The sequence below is a fragment of the Chrysochloris asiatica genome, unplaced genomic scaffold (assembly GCF_000296735.1).
Source record: "Chrysochloris asiatica unplaced genomic scaffold, ChrAsi1.0 scaffold00420, whole genome shotgun sequence".
In the NCBI taxonomy this organism is placed as follows: Eukaryota; Metazoa; Chordata; class Mammalia; order Afrosoricida; family Chrysochloridae; genus Chrysochloris; species Chrysochloris asiatica.
In genome coordinates, this window is record NW_006408938.1 from 1,390,160 (window position 1) to 1,403,293 (window position 13,134).

A 13,134-nucleotide genomic window follows, 5' to 3' on the forward strand; every position below is an offset into this window, starting at 1 on the left:
TCAGTGACTAGTGATTGGGAATTAGTTCGTCACTCTTTCTTCCTAGTCTGTCTTTGTCTGGAAGCTCATCTGAAACCTGTCCACCATGGGTGACCCTGCTGGTTATTTAAAATACCAGTGGCAAATCCCTCAGAATCACAACAACTCCATCCACCACAGCACGATAGACAGACGAGTGGTGACCATTTTGTTTTGTGTTGATACTGTCACTTTAAATTTTGATGTCAATCCTGATATAATCAAGATACAATCAAGATGTTCTCTCCTGATACTATCAATCCTGATACAATCAAGATATTCTCTCCCAAGATGGACGCTCCTGGAACAACTGAGTTTCTTGATCCAGAATACAATGGATTTCTGGGTTCCCTTCAAATTCCCCAGCTTTAAACCCTCTGATCCTCCAAACATACCTTTGTATTTGTTTGGGAGTTTCGACACTATCTCGTGAGGCCTCTTGTCCTGGTGTTCTGTGTTGTTGTTGACCAAGCTCCTCATTACACGTTTACCCGATCCACCATCTTGAAGGAGCAAGGCCTGGTAGTGTAGTGGTTAGACTTTGCTGCTTCGAAGATCTCGCTGCATTGAAGACTCTATAGAATAGGTATCATATTTTAATGAAAAAAAATGAGTGTGTGACGTCTAAATTTGTCTGAAAACTGCACCATCTGTCTGGAAAGTATTTTAGTAAGTGCTTTCTTACACATTGTTGCAAAAAGCAAAACAAAACAAAAAACTAGTGTAGTATGCTTATGAAAATCCTTGGGAGGAGAGAAGGTTCTGCTTGCAAACAAAGTAGAACACTCATGCTATTTACATAAAAATACAATACATGTCTTCTTTCCTATATTGCACTTCTCTTCAGTTCCTGTCTGTGTTTTCTTTTAGACTATCATCCCAGTAGGGTACTGGTTATCTCATACTTAAATAAATTTAAATAGAAATTTCTTCATATTATCTCCAGCTTAGTTCATGATTTGATGTATGAGTAAATGAATATATATTTTGCCATTGTTGTTGTTGTTGTTGTTAGGTGCCGTAGAGTTGGATCCAACTCACAGCAACCCTATGCACAACAGAACAGAACAGAACACTGCCTGGTCCTGCGCCATGCTACCACTTGTTATTATTCTTGAGCCCATTGCTGCTGCCACTGCGCCAATTTGACCTAATTGGGGATCTTCCTTTTTCTCTGACCTTCCATTTTACCAAGTATGAGATCCTTTTCCCGGAAGTGGTCCTTTTTGATAATATGTCCAACATATGAGAGATAAGTCTCACCATCCTGGTACTTTAACTTTGGTAAAATAAAATAATCAATGTTTATAAAATACTATATGAAGGAATTTCAAAATGTAAGTGGAATTCAAAGATAAGGAATTTTTCCATGAACTTTTAAAAGTCCCCTCGTATTGACAATCTGGTAAAAGAACCTAAAGTATGTAGGAAAAAGTTGGAAATTTTACAAACTCACAAATGGAATACATACGGCCAATATCAACATTGTTACCTAAAATTGTTGGAACATAATCACATGCCAAGCCAGTGATGAAACATCTCTCTTGTGCTTGGATTCAGAAATGCATACATATGCCTTAGCAAACCCATCTCATTGGATTTGTCACTGCTTAGTAATTACAACTTGTAATCAAGATGGTTTGACATCACACAGATACACATGTGCTTGTCTCTTGTCCTATATTGTATCTTAATTAAGGTTGTTCCCTTAAATTGAATTTTGTTCTTTCTTTTCTCACATGTAAACAGACCATTTATCCTTCTAAGACTACTCAAGGCTTTCTCTAAAAGACTCAGGCCTCAGTGGTCTTCATTTCTTTGTTTCTTTTTAATCCTCGAAGAAACATGCATTATCATTCTGCAGTCCTAGTATCTACACATAATTTAGCTCTTTACTATGTCAATATAATTTTATATAATGTCACCTTGCTGTTCAGTTGTCTATATGTTGTTATTGTTTTGCGCTGAGTTGGTTCCTAATCATAACAACTTGGTATTACAACTTCGAGGCTATACATTTCTAAGGAAGGAGAAAGTTTTATTTGGTTGAGTCAAACTGCTCACCCTGTGATTAAAGACCCAATTAATAATCCATTATACCACTAGAGTTTCCAGTTGTTTGTATGTGTATCACTTAATTTAGTACATTAGAATATTATTAAATACCTCATAGTTCCCTAAATGAGGGCATGGTTAATTTCTTGACTGTAATTTGAATCTACCCAGAGATGCCACCAAAAAGGGCCTGGTGACCTACTTCTGATAGCTCAGAGAGCAGTTTTACTCTTCAATATGTGGGGTCATCATGAGTAGTTTTCTAAATTGACTAACTCTAAAGAAACTGGTTTGTTGGTTTGTTTTCAATCTATTATTAAATTGCTTATGAGTTTTGATCATAAGTAACTTATAGAAAAATTGCCATGTTTTGAAATTGCTTGACTGTTTTGAACATATATCCATAAAGAACAATTTCTAATTACCTTACAATCAGGAGATAGAGTGATAAAGAAGTGAACTAATTCATTATGTAGGAAACACTTTGGTTAATATTTTGCTTATACTGTTGTTGCTGTTAGGTGTCATTGAATCAGTTCTGACCCATAATGACCCCATGTACAAAACACTGCTTGGTCCTACATCATCTTCCTGTGCTGTGCTTGAGACCATTGCAGCCACTGTGTCAATCCATCTCCTTGGGAAACTTCTTATTTTTTGCGGACTTTATACATTAACAAACATGATGTGTATTTACAGGGACTGGCTCCTCTTGATGTTGTTGTTGTTAAGTGCCGTCGAGTTGATATTAACCAAGAGCAACCCTGTATACAGTTTCTGAGGAGCAACTGGTGAGCTTGAACCACCGACTTTGCATTTCAAATGGCATTGCAGTCTGGCACATTAACCCACAGTGCCACACCAGGACTCCTTCTTCTTGATAACATGCCCTAAATATGTGAGTCAAAGTCTTGCTATATCTTCACTACTAAAGAGCATTTTGGCTATACTTCTTCCAAGACAGATACAGTCATTCTTCTGACAGGTTATGGTATTCAATATTCTTTGCCAACACCAAAATTCAAAGACATCATTTCTTCTGTCTTTTAATTCATTTTACAACTTTCACATGCATATGAGGCAAATGAAAATACCAAGACTGGGGTCAGGTGTTCTATAATCTTCAAAGTGACATCTTTATTATTTATTTATGTATGTATGTATGTATGTATGTATGTATGTATTTTACAAACTTTAAAGAGATCTTTTGCAGCAGATTTTCCCAGGGAAGTATTTCATTTAATTTTCTTTTCTCTATTGCCAGTATACTTTATTTCTAAGTTGCTATTTTTTAAGTGTTTTATTTTGAATAATGTGATAGTTTACATGGGAGAACATTAGCTTTACATTCATCTTATCGTATGTAATTTCATTGCTATGGTTACAATCCCCTCCATGCATCATCAACCAACCAAAAAGTATACCCTTCAAACCTGCCCTTTGAACATCAGCACACTGTCCCTCTCCCTCTCTGGGTCTAGAGTCTCCAGACTCTATCTCTCCATGTCATCATCTCTGCCTTCATCTCCGGTGTCTCACTGTTTCTCTGGGTACAGTCCCGCACTCTGCTCCTCTCCCTTGATGGTCCCAGAGCCCTCCGCTCCTGGACTGCAAAGTAAACCACTCCCCTCCTTTTGCTGCAAAATGTCTACCTTTACATTTCTAACCCTCACAGTCAGTCCTGATAGCAATTATTCACTATTGTGCCACATGAGTGCTATCCCCATTTCATCAACCCTGTCCAGACAGATTGGATACTACTCAGTGGAGATTCTACCTTCCTCCATGCCCTCTGGATCTGGGCTCCCTCTTGAAAGCTTGTAAGCCAGTCACTTCTTGCCTTTGTAGCCCCCTTATTTTGAGTAGCCAATGTCCAAGTTGTCCATTTCTGTCTACCATGTGTATCGAGGGATTGGGAATGATCCTCCCTGTAAAGATTGTTCCCTCTTTTGAGCTACTGCATCCATAAGTGTAGGCCAAGTTCATCAAATCATATCAGATCACTGTTTTTCCTCTTCTTTCTTCTTCTAGTTGAGTTCATATAATCCAGCCATTGAAGCCAGGTCAAGTGGGTATTATCAGCAAGTGTAGGTGTTCTTGTGCCTCCCTCTTCTTATATGCCCTCTCTTCTTATCAGCTGGATGCTTCACTCTCCACTCTAGTCCTCTGTGGCTATGTCACTGACTCTGGACCCAGGAGTCCCCAGGTCTTGCCATACTGCTGGCCATCCAGGTCTCAACCTGGGTTCATAGGAATCTATTGAATATTGTAGGGCTTAGCTCGCAGCTTCATTGCTATTTTCCCCTAACTTCCCCTATAGGTGACGAACGTGGTCACAAATCAGAGCACATGTCTGCTCGTGTATTCCCATTGAGTTTTAGTCTTGGAAGGGGTTTTTCCCTGGAGAGAACTGACCACTTGCCTTGATGACTCCCGGGAGAGCAATTTGCTGTTCTTGTAGTAATCAGTCAGATTGCTGTTACTGTTTTATATTTTTCTTGTCAATCTTTCTTTCAAGAAGTATCTTCTGTTCATCTAGCCACTCCAGGTTGGTCTGCTTGTCCTTTCCAGTGGAAATTTCCTACCTCAGAGATTCTGGGTGGGGTTCAGGATTCCACCTATAGTCTTATGTAATGCAGAGGCTCCACAGGAAGCCTCCTTCACTGGGCACGTTGTAGCCCCATTTAGGTATTCCAATCAGTTATAGGCACAAGACGGACTTACAAGCTTTCTATGGTTGTATTTCTGGCTATTTCTTTCTCTGCCCCACAAGCGTCTATTTATAATGGTATGCCAGGGAAACTACGATTCAAAAGGTAGCCAAGCATTGTTTCCCCACTTTGGTCCATTCCAACCATGCCTTATGACCTATATCTCAGAGCCCTGTTGTTCCAAGGTTGTGCATACATCATTATTTACCTCTGTCTAACTTAGCCCATGCAAATCTGCCTAATTGTTCTCCCATCGGCCTCATTCTTCCATTCGTTCCCCCTTCTTGTATATTGCCCCCTTCCCCATCACCTAAACTATCCTGTGTCTATTCCCTACTCTGTGCTCCACCTTTCATTACCTCCCATCACCCACCCCCCACATCCAGGAAACCAGCAAAGAATCCACCACCACCCCCTTTAGTATGGGTTCTTTTTCTTAGTCTTTTATAGTAGTGGTCCTATGCAGTATTTCTCCTTTTGTAACTGACTAATTTCACTCAACATAATGTCGTCAAGGTTCATCCATGTTGTGTGGTGGCTTGCAGCTTCCCTGTTGTTCTTCAGGTTAGCATAATATTCCATTGTGTGTAAGTACCACAGTTTGTTTATCCATTCTTCCATTGATGGGTACTTAGGTTGTCTCCATCTTTTTGCTGTTGTGGATAGTGCTGCTATGAACATTGGTGTGCATATATCTACTCATGTTATGGCTCATATTACTTGTGGGTAAAGCAATCCCACCAGCAATGCAGCAGCATCCTAGTCTCTCCATATCCTCTCCAGCATTTATTGTCCTCTATATTTTTTATCTTTGTTGGTGTGAGATGATATCTCATTGTTGTTTTAATTTGCATCTCTCTAATGGCTAGTGATCATGAACAAGTTATCTGCAGGGTCACCCATGGTGAACAGGTATCAGCAGAGCCTCTCATCTAAAACAGACTAGAAAAACAGGTCTGGTGACCTACTCCTGAAAATCAGCCAATAAAAATCCTGAGGAACTCAGCAGAATATTATCTTCTATAGTATTAGAAGATGAGCCCCCTTGGCTGGAAGGCACTCAAAAGATATAGTAGCTACAAGAATGGAGTCAAATATACACATGATTATAAAGATGGTGAAAGACTGGACAATGTTTCATTCTGCTGTACAATGGGTTGCCATGAGTCAGAAGCAACTTAATAGAAACTAGTCTGTCAATGAATTTATACTGTGAATAACTACTCAAATATTGAATTACAGCCCAAATTAGTCACTGTTAGTAATCAAGTTTTATAGTAAAACAGTCAAGTTTTATAGTTAATCTTCCCTACACATAGGTAATGGTGGTTGTGTGCTGGTGGGTCAGTTTTGGCTCATAGGAACACTGTATAGTGTTTTCAAGACTGTAAATCTTTATGGGAGCAGAAAGTTTTCATCTTTCTCCCACAGAGCAGCTTGTAAAATTGAGTTGAACTACTGACTATGCTGTTAGTAGTTCAATGCTTAACCCACTACACTACCAGAGTAATGATAAACTAGGGTAATAATGTTGCTGTTAAGTGTGATCGAGTTGTTTCTGACTCATAGTGACCTTGTATAGGATTTCCCAGGAGCAGCTGGTAGATTTGAACTGATCTTGAGATCCATTTCTTTATCCTAGAACACTACACCAGGGTGATAATAATCCCTAACATTGGGAGTTATTGTAGAAATGAATATTATAAAACATGTAAAATATATTTCATATCATAAGAAGCACTAAAAGAAAATAGTGTCACTGGTATAATTTTATCATTATAATTACTGTTGATTCATTAGTAACAAAAGTGAATGCTTTATAGACCTAGTTCTAGTTGGGCTGAAAACTGAGCCATGGAAGTGAGTTCATTTACAGATCTGAGGACTGACTAAATGCTGGTATGCACAGTATTTGAAATCAAAAGGGCAGCACTTATCTTAGATCCATTTCTGAATCTACTTAATGGCATTTAACAACAACAACAACAAGGTTCTGAAGGGTTAGAAAAGAAGAAGGGAGGGAAACAGGAAACAAGGAGGAAGTGTGGTATGCTTCATTGAGGGGATTATAATCAAGGAGATGAAACAAAATGTAAATGAATTTTTATTGAGCAAAAACTGTTCTGTGAATCTTCCCCCAATTCACAACAAAAAGTTACTAAGAAAAATGTTACACATATACTATTTTAGATCAGAATCCGAGATGTTAGAAAACATTCATTTTTGCATGTTGCCTGATTTTCCTAGTGTATTTCGCCACGTTGAAATTAAGAAAAAATAGTTTGGAAGGCAGACTCCAAATTATGAGTCCTTTGCTTGATTTCTGTTCTGCTTTTTCTGTTGCTAGATGCCTTTGAGTCTGTTCCAACTCATAGTAACCTTACTACAGCAGAAAGAAACACTGCCCATCTCCTGTGCTAGCCTCACAATGGTTGTTCACAGTCAGTCATTGCTGTTTGAGTGCATTGTTGCGGTCACTGTGTCATTCCATCTTGTTCATTCCATCTTGTTCCCCCTCATTCAATATATTTAATTTTCTAGCTGACTGCTTACACACCTTTAAGGCAATTGACAGTGCAAGGATTTCCCAACATAAATGACAGTTTTCCAATATAAACTGCTTAAAGAGAAGCTTGTTTAGGAATGGAATGAAACAGCCAGTATATATATCATTGATCCTTTTTAAAAAACCAATATTTTCACCAGTTATATTCAAACAAAACCACACACACACAGTATTTGCACGCTACATGTTTTCAGTGTTTCTGTCTGGCAGGGAGGCTGGCAGTTGCTGTGGGTCATGCCAAATCAATCCAGGAGTTTTGCTCAACTTCACATTATCCGAAGGCCTGGATGGAAGATTCTAGGGTCTTGAAATCCCAAATCGTCATGGCTCGGTCGATGCCTGTAGTGCAGTTTACTGCCATCTTGCTTGTCTGGCTTGTAGATAGACACTTGCGTGATGCTGTTCGGATGCACGGTCCTCGGTGGTGGCCTGCTTGTTCTTGCGGAAGCGCTCCATAGCCGACATGAAGCATTAAATGCTACTGGAGAATGTCAAGTTTGGAAACCAAAGTAAGCTGCCTCAGTGTCGTAGTTAAAGCACACAGGGTAGCAGTCCTGGCCAGAAGTCACAACGCATTTTCTCCGTGACAAATGATACTCTCAGGAGCAGCAAGGAATCGGTCTTCAGAGTTGAAACCTGCACATTCTTTGAGGCATTGGCAACAGACATGGTGCTGTAGTGGCTGACCCAGGCCAGGCGACTCCCGCTGGGGGAGAAGGTGACCCTGTGCACCCAGCCACCACTGCTACTGCCACCTACCTCTGACATCAGCTGACCCATGGTGTAATGTCTGGCTTCTCATCCACTTATTTAATGTAGGCAGAAAACACCCTGAACTTGAAGTCACATGAGCCTGCTGGCAGCAAAACGTTGTTGGGCTGCCAGTCTAAGTTGAGGACTGCAGATCCGATCGACTTCTTAATGTGCTTGCTTACCACACCAGTCATTTAAAGACTCGAAGTAACATGTGGACATGAACCGTACTCTACTTCCCACAGCAAATTTATTCTCCAGTGGGGACCGATTTGCAAAAGCAGTTACCAGGGTTACCAGGGTGGGTTTCCAGACACCATCTTTCTGACTCCAAACGTAGGCTTTGTGGTCTATCCAGCAAGTGACAATGCTGTTGCTCTTGGGAGCCCAGTCGATACCTCTGATACGTCCACTGTGTTTCTTGAGTTCCTAAGCTTTCACCTGCTGGCTCCCATTCTTGTTAGAGATGTGGACTTCGTGATTATTAGAGCTAAGGGTGGTCTGGGTTCAAGCTCTGTCCCAGCCATGACAGGTGATTGACTCTAGTAAAACCTGATGCGGACATTATCCCTAGTGCTCTCAAAGGATCGATGGAAAGCTGGGATCTGGGATGTCCGGACCGGCTCAGAGCAGAGGATTCTGGGACTCCGGTCAGTCGCGAACAGGCGGACGCGGGCGAAGACCGAGTCTTTTTCAGACTCTACTTTACCAAACATTATTTCACACTATAGAGGCAAAAGAAAATTCAAATCAATCTAAGCAGTTGGTTAGTGTCTGAAACAGAACATTGAGCAGAAGCAAAGTTCCGAAACTTTCATTTCTAGTGTTTTCTCCTCACTTAAAAATTCAAAATTATTAGGAACAAATCTAAATTTCTCTTCTTTTTTCTCTACTGTTGCTTCCACTACTGATGACGATAATGGTTTATGGACTTGTTTTCTATGGTGTCTTTTACCTCAGAAGGAAATATATCTGCGGAAACCATTACCTTTTTTTTTTTACTTTTGCTTTCTAGATTTCTAAACAGGATTTGAAGCAGAAATGAGCCACTATTACATTTTAATGCATAAAAGTATAAAATATCAACAAAGTATCCAACTCACATAAATACTTAGTATACAAATGTGAATTCTAGTTACTAGCTAATGTCTTGAATAGCATAAGATTTATTATGTCTAAAAATGCTATTTGAAATTGTAGTAAACTGTATTTGATTCATCCACAGAGATATGTTGGCAAATGTTCTTCAGTGAGGAGTCCCAGTTAGTTCCAGTTAGTTTTGCTGCACAAACCCAAAACAGATCTACAGAAATATGGAAGAGTTAAAATGTTAGGATTGTTCCTTCTATGAATATGCTTCTCTGAAAATTTTCTACTATTGGATATCATCACATCAATGTTCATACTGTGAATTGAATTGTGTCCCTCCCTCCCCCCAAAATACGTATCAGCATGACTAAGCCATGATTCTCAGTATTATGTAATTATCCTTCATTTTGTAAGCTGATGTAATTATCCCATGTGTTGTAAACCCTAACATTTATGATATTAATGAACCAAAACTAAACCAGACCCACTGCCAACAAACTGATTCCAACTTATAGAAACCCTATATAGAGTTTTTGAGACTGTAAATCTTTATGGGAAGAGGCAACCTCATCTTTCTCTGATGCTAATGAGACAGGATACAATCTACAATGTTAAGCTGTATCTTGAGTTAATCTCTTGAGAGATAAAAGAAATCAAGCAAGAAAGCAGAGGTCAGAGGGACCTACAACCACAAGATGGAAGAACTGGGAGCAGAACTTGTCTTTGGGACCCTAGGAACCACCATTGCCCAGGGGAAGATTAATGCCTAGACATATGAAAATTTCTAAGGACCATCAAATCCCCTAGTGCCAGCACTTTGAATTGGGAATTCTAGCATTCTAAACAGTAAGAAAATAAATTTCTGTTTGTTACAGCCACCAACTTGTGGTATTTCTGTAATATCAGTACTAGATAACTAAGATAGTTTATATACTGTGAAAACTGGTGGATGGAGACATCTGTTTAAAATATGTTCTAATTGTTGTTGTGGTGGTAGTTATGTGCCACTGAGTTGATACTGACTCATACCGACTCTGTATAGCATTTTTGAGGCTATAAAAATCTTTACAGGAGCAGAAAGCCTCATTTTTCTCGGACAGAGTGATTGGTAGATTCGAATTGCTGGCCTTGCTGTTAACAGACTTGGTCATCATCCACCCACTATGCTATCAGGAATCCTTTATATATATAAAATGTGGTTATCAGGAAGACAAAAATAGTGTTGGTTCATAATTAATCTTTCTAGGATTTTATATGTATGACGCTGTGCGTTAATGGGCTGGACTGCAAAGTCAATTTGGACCAAAAGGTCGGTGGTTAAAGCTTACCAGCTGCTCCTCAGAAACCCTATACAGGGTTGCTATGGGTTGGAACTGACTCGACAGCACTTTACAACATGTATATACATATTGTAAGTAATTTCTATAGCTAATATCCTATATTTAACTTCCTGAAAACAAATGAAATGCTTTTTATATTAACTCATTTTTTTAAAAAATGGATCCATAGAATGATCAATTCTCATATATAAATCTATTGAGCTTTCCATTTATTTATATTAATTTGAATGTACAAAAGAGCACAACTTAATTAGCATAATTCTTCCTTCCCAATTATACACCCATGGCAGTCGCTAAATCACTACTAATCTGAGGTGATTTTCATCTAATCTGCTCTGGTTCCCAACATGTATTGCTATGTTTCTCAAAGGGTGAACTTTTCCCCCAAATGCCTAAGCACTATAGCTAAATCTCCAAGATACTTAGTCATGACCACTGGAGATCAGAAGGCAGGCTCAAGAAAGCCCTTGGGTAGTTGCTTATTTTTCTATTCACTATGGGGTAAATTTTCTAGAAGTCTGTAACAAAGAAGTCCCTGGTTTGTCTGACTCCTACTCAGATTTGTGTGTGTGTGTGTGTGTGTGTGTTTCATGCATCTTACAGTAGAATGGCATTTTAAGACACATGATTCAAGATCATAGGCTACTCTAGTTTTCTCAGTGTCTGCTGAGCTTTTATAGTAAACTGTCACCCTAGACTTAATTTTGAGCAAAAAAGATATGAAATATGAATGGCTCCATGTGTTGCTAAACTATCCCCCTTTAAAGGACAAGCTCAATACTAGTGCAACGTATTTTACCATAGTACTAACAGTAGCCAAATATAACTCACTTTGAAGTACATATTCAATGTATATTTTACACTGCTCCTATAATAAATTACTCACTTTATAGAAAAAACACCTGAAATGAAATTATGGTGTTTTTTTCTTTTGTAAATTTAGTACAGGATTTGCTGTTGTTCACTGTTGTGGAGTTGGCTTCCAGCTCATGCACACCTTGTACACAACGGAACACAATGCTACCAGATCCTGTACCATCCGTCTGATCAGCTGTGGATTAATTCTAGATAACCTATTAGTATGAATTCAAAAAAGCAAACAATAGAAAGGTATACTATTAAGGTTATAAATTGTCTAAGGAAAAAAAAGACAAATGCTGATTACAAAATGCAAGTACATAACTGTTGTTGTTAAGTACCATCGAGTCAGTTCCAACTCATAACCATCCTGTTTAGGATTTCTGAGGAGCAGCTGGTGAATTTGAACAGCTAGCTGACCTTGTGGTTCAAAGTCCAATGCTGATCCTACAGTGCCATAGCAGGAGTCTAAACATAACTAAACCTTATTAATTGTATTCATTAATTGTATTTTATGTAAAATTTAGACATTGCTGTATATTAATGTTACTAAAAGTGAAATATTATGGAATGAAGTTGAGAGAAGAAAGTATAGGGGAATTAAAGAAAATTGTGATAAAATATATCTAAGTAGAATGACTCTACCACTCATGTGTCAGTTTGTCTTGATGCTGGACGCTATGCCAACAGTATTTTAAATATGAGGAGGATCACCCAGGATTTCAGTGGAACTTCCAGACTAAGACAGGCTAGGAAGCAGGAGAGCCAGACAACTTCTGAATGCTTCTTCACTGTAAACCTTAAAAACAGTTGTGGAGCATTGTCAGATGTAGTGCCAGAAAATGAAAATAGTAGGAATAGCATCAAAATATTGTATGAATTGGCACAAAATATTGTATGAGTGGCAGTAACAATGGGCACAAGTGTAACAACTATTGTGAGACTAGCACAGGATTGTGCAGTGTTTCCTTCTGTTTTCCTAGGATTGCTATGAGTCAGAACTTACTCAGTGACACCTGTGAACAACAAGCAGACTGACTACCAGCGATGCAACTCTTAACATCTCACCTGCTAACCAAAATCCACCCAGTGGCTCCACAGGAGAAAAACTTGGCTGATTTTCTCCTCTTAAGATTGTTATTGTTGTTGTTATGTGCCGTGGAGTCGGTTCCGACTCATAGCGACCCTGTACAGGGTTTCTGAGGCTGTAAATCTTTATGGGAGCAGAAAGCCTCATCTTTCTCCCGCGGAACAGCTGGTAGTTTCAAACTGCTGACCTTGCGGTTCACAGTCCGATTCGTAACCACTACACTACCAGAGCCCCTTAAGATCATAGTCTAGAAAATCCTTATGGGGCAATTCTGCTCTGTCTCAGGGGGTCACTATGTATTAGAATCAACTTGATGGCATCTAACAGCAGCAACATAATGATTAGCTAGAAAGGCAATGGGCCTATAATATTAATAAAACAAGTAAGTATTGTGGCCAAGTTCATTCTGATTCATCATGACTCTGTAGGACAGAGTAGAACTATTCCATAGTGTTTCTAAGTTTGTAATTTTTCGAGATCAGATACCTTTCTTCCCTGGAGCAACTGGTGGGTTTGCTTAGCAACTGAGAGTTTAACCACTGTGACACCAGGCTCTTTTATAATATGATAGCTTCCAGAATTTGCAGTGGACTTATTAATGTTTTATTTGCTTAATGATCTCCAAAACTTTACAAAGTAGGTATCTTGAGTCAC

The 13,134-nt window shown here is 39.0% G+C and overlaps 1 pseudogene; it reads right to left on the minus strand.

The window, feature by feature from the left end:
- Positions 1-7,621: 7,621 nt before the first annotated feature.
- LOC102830200 lies at positions 7,622-8,819 on the minus strand (annotated as a pseudogene).
- Between the last annotated feature and the right edge of the window lie 4,315 nt (positions 8,820-13,134).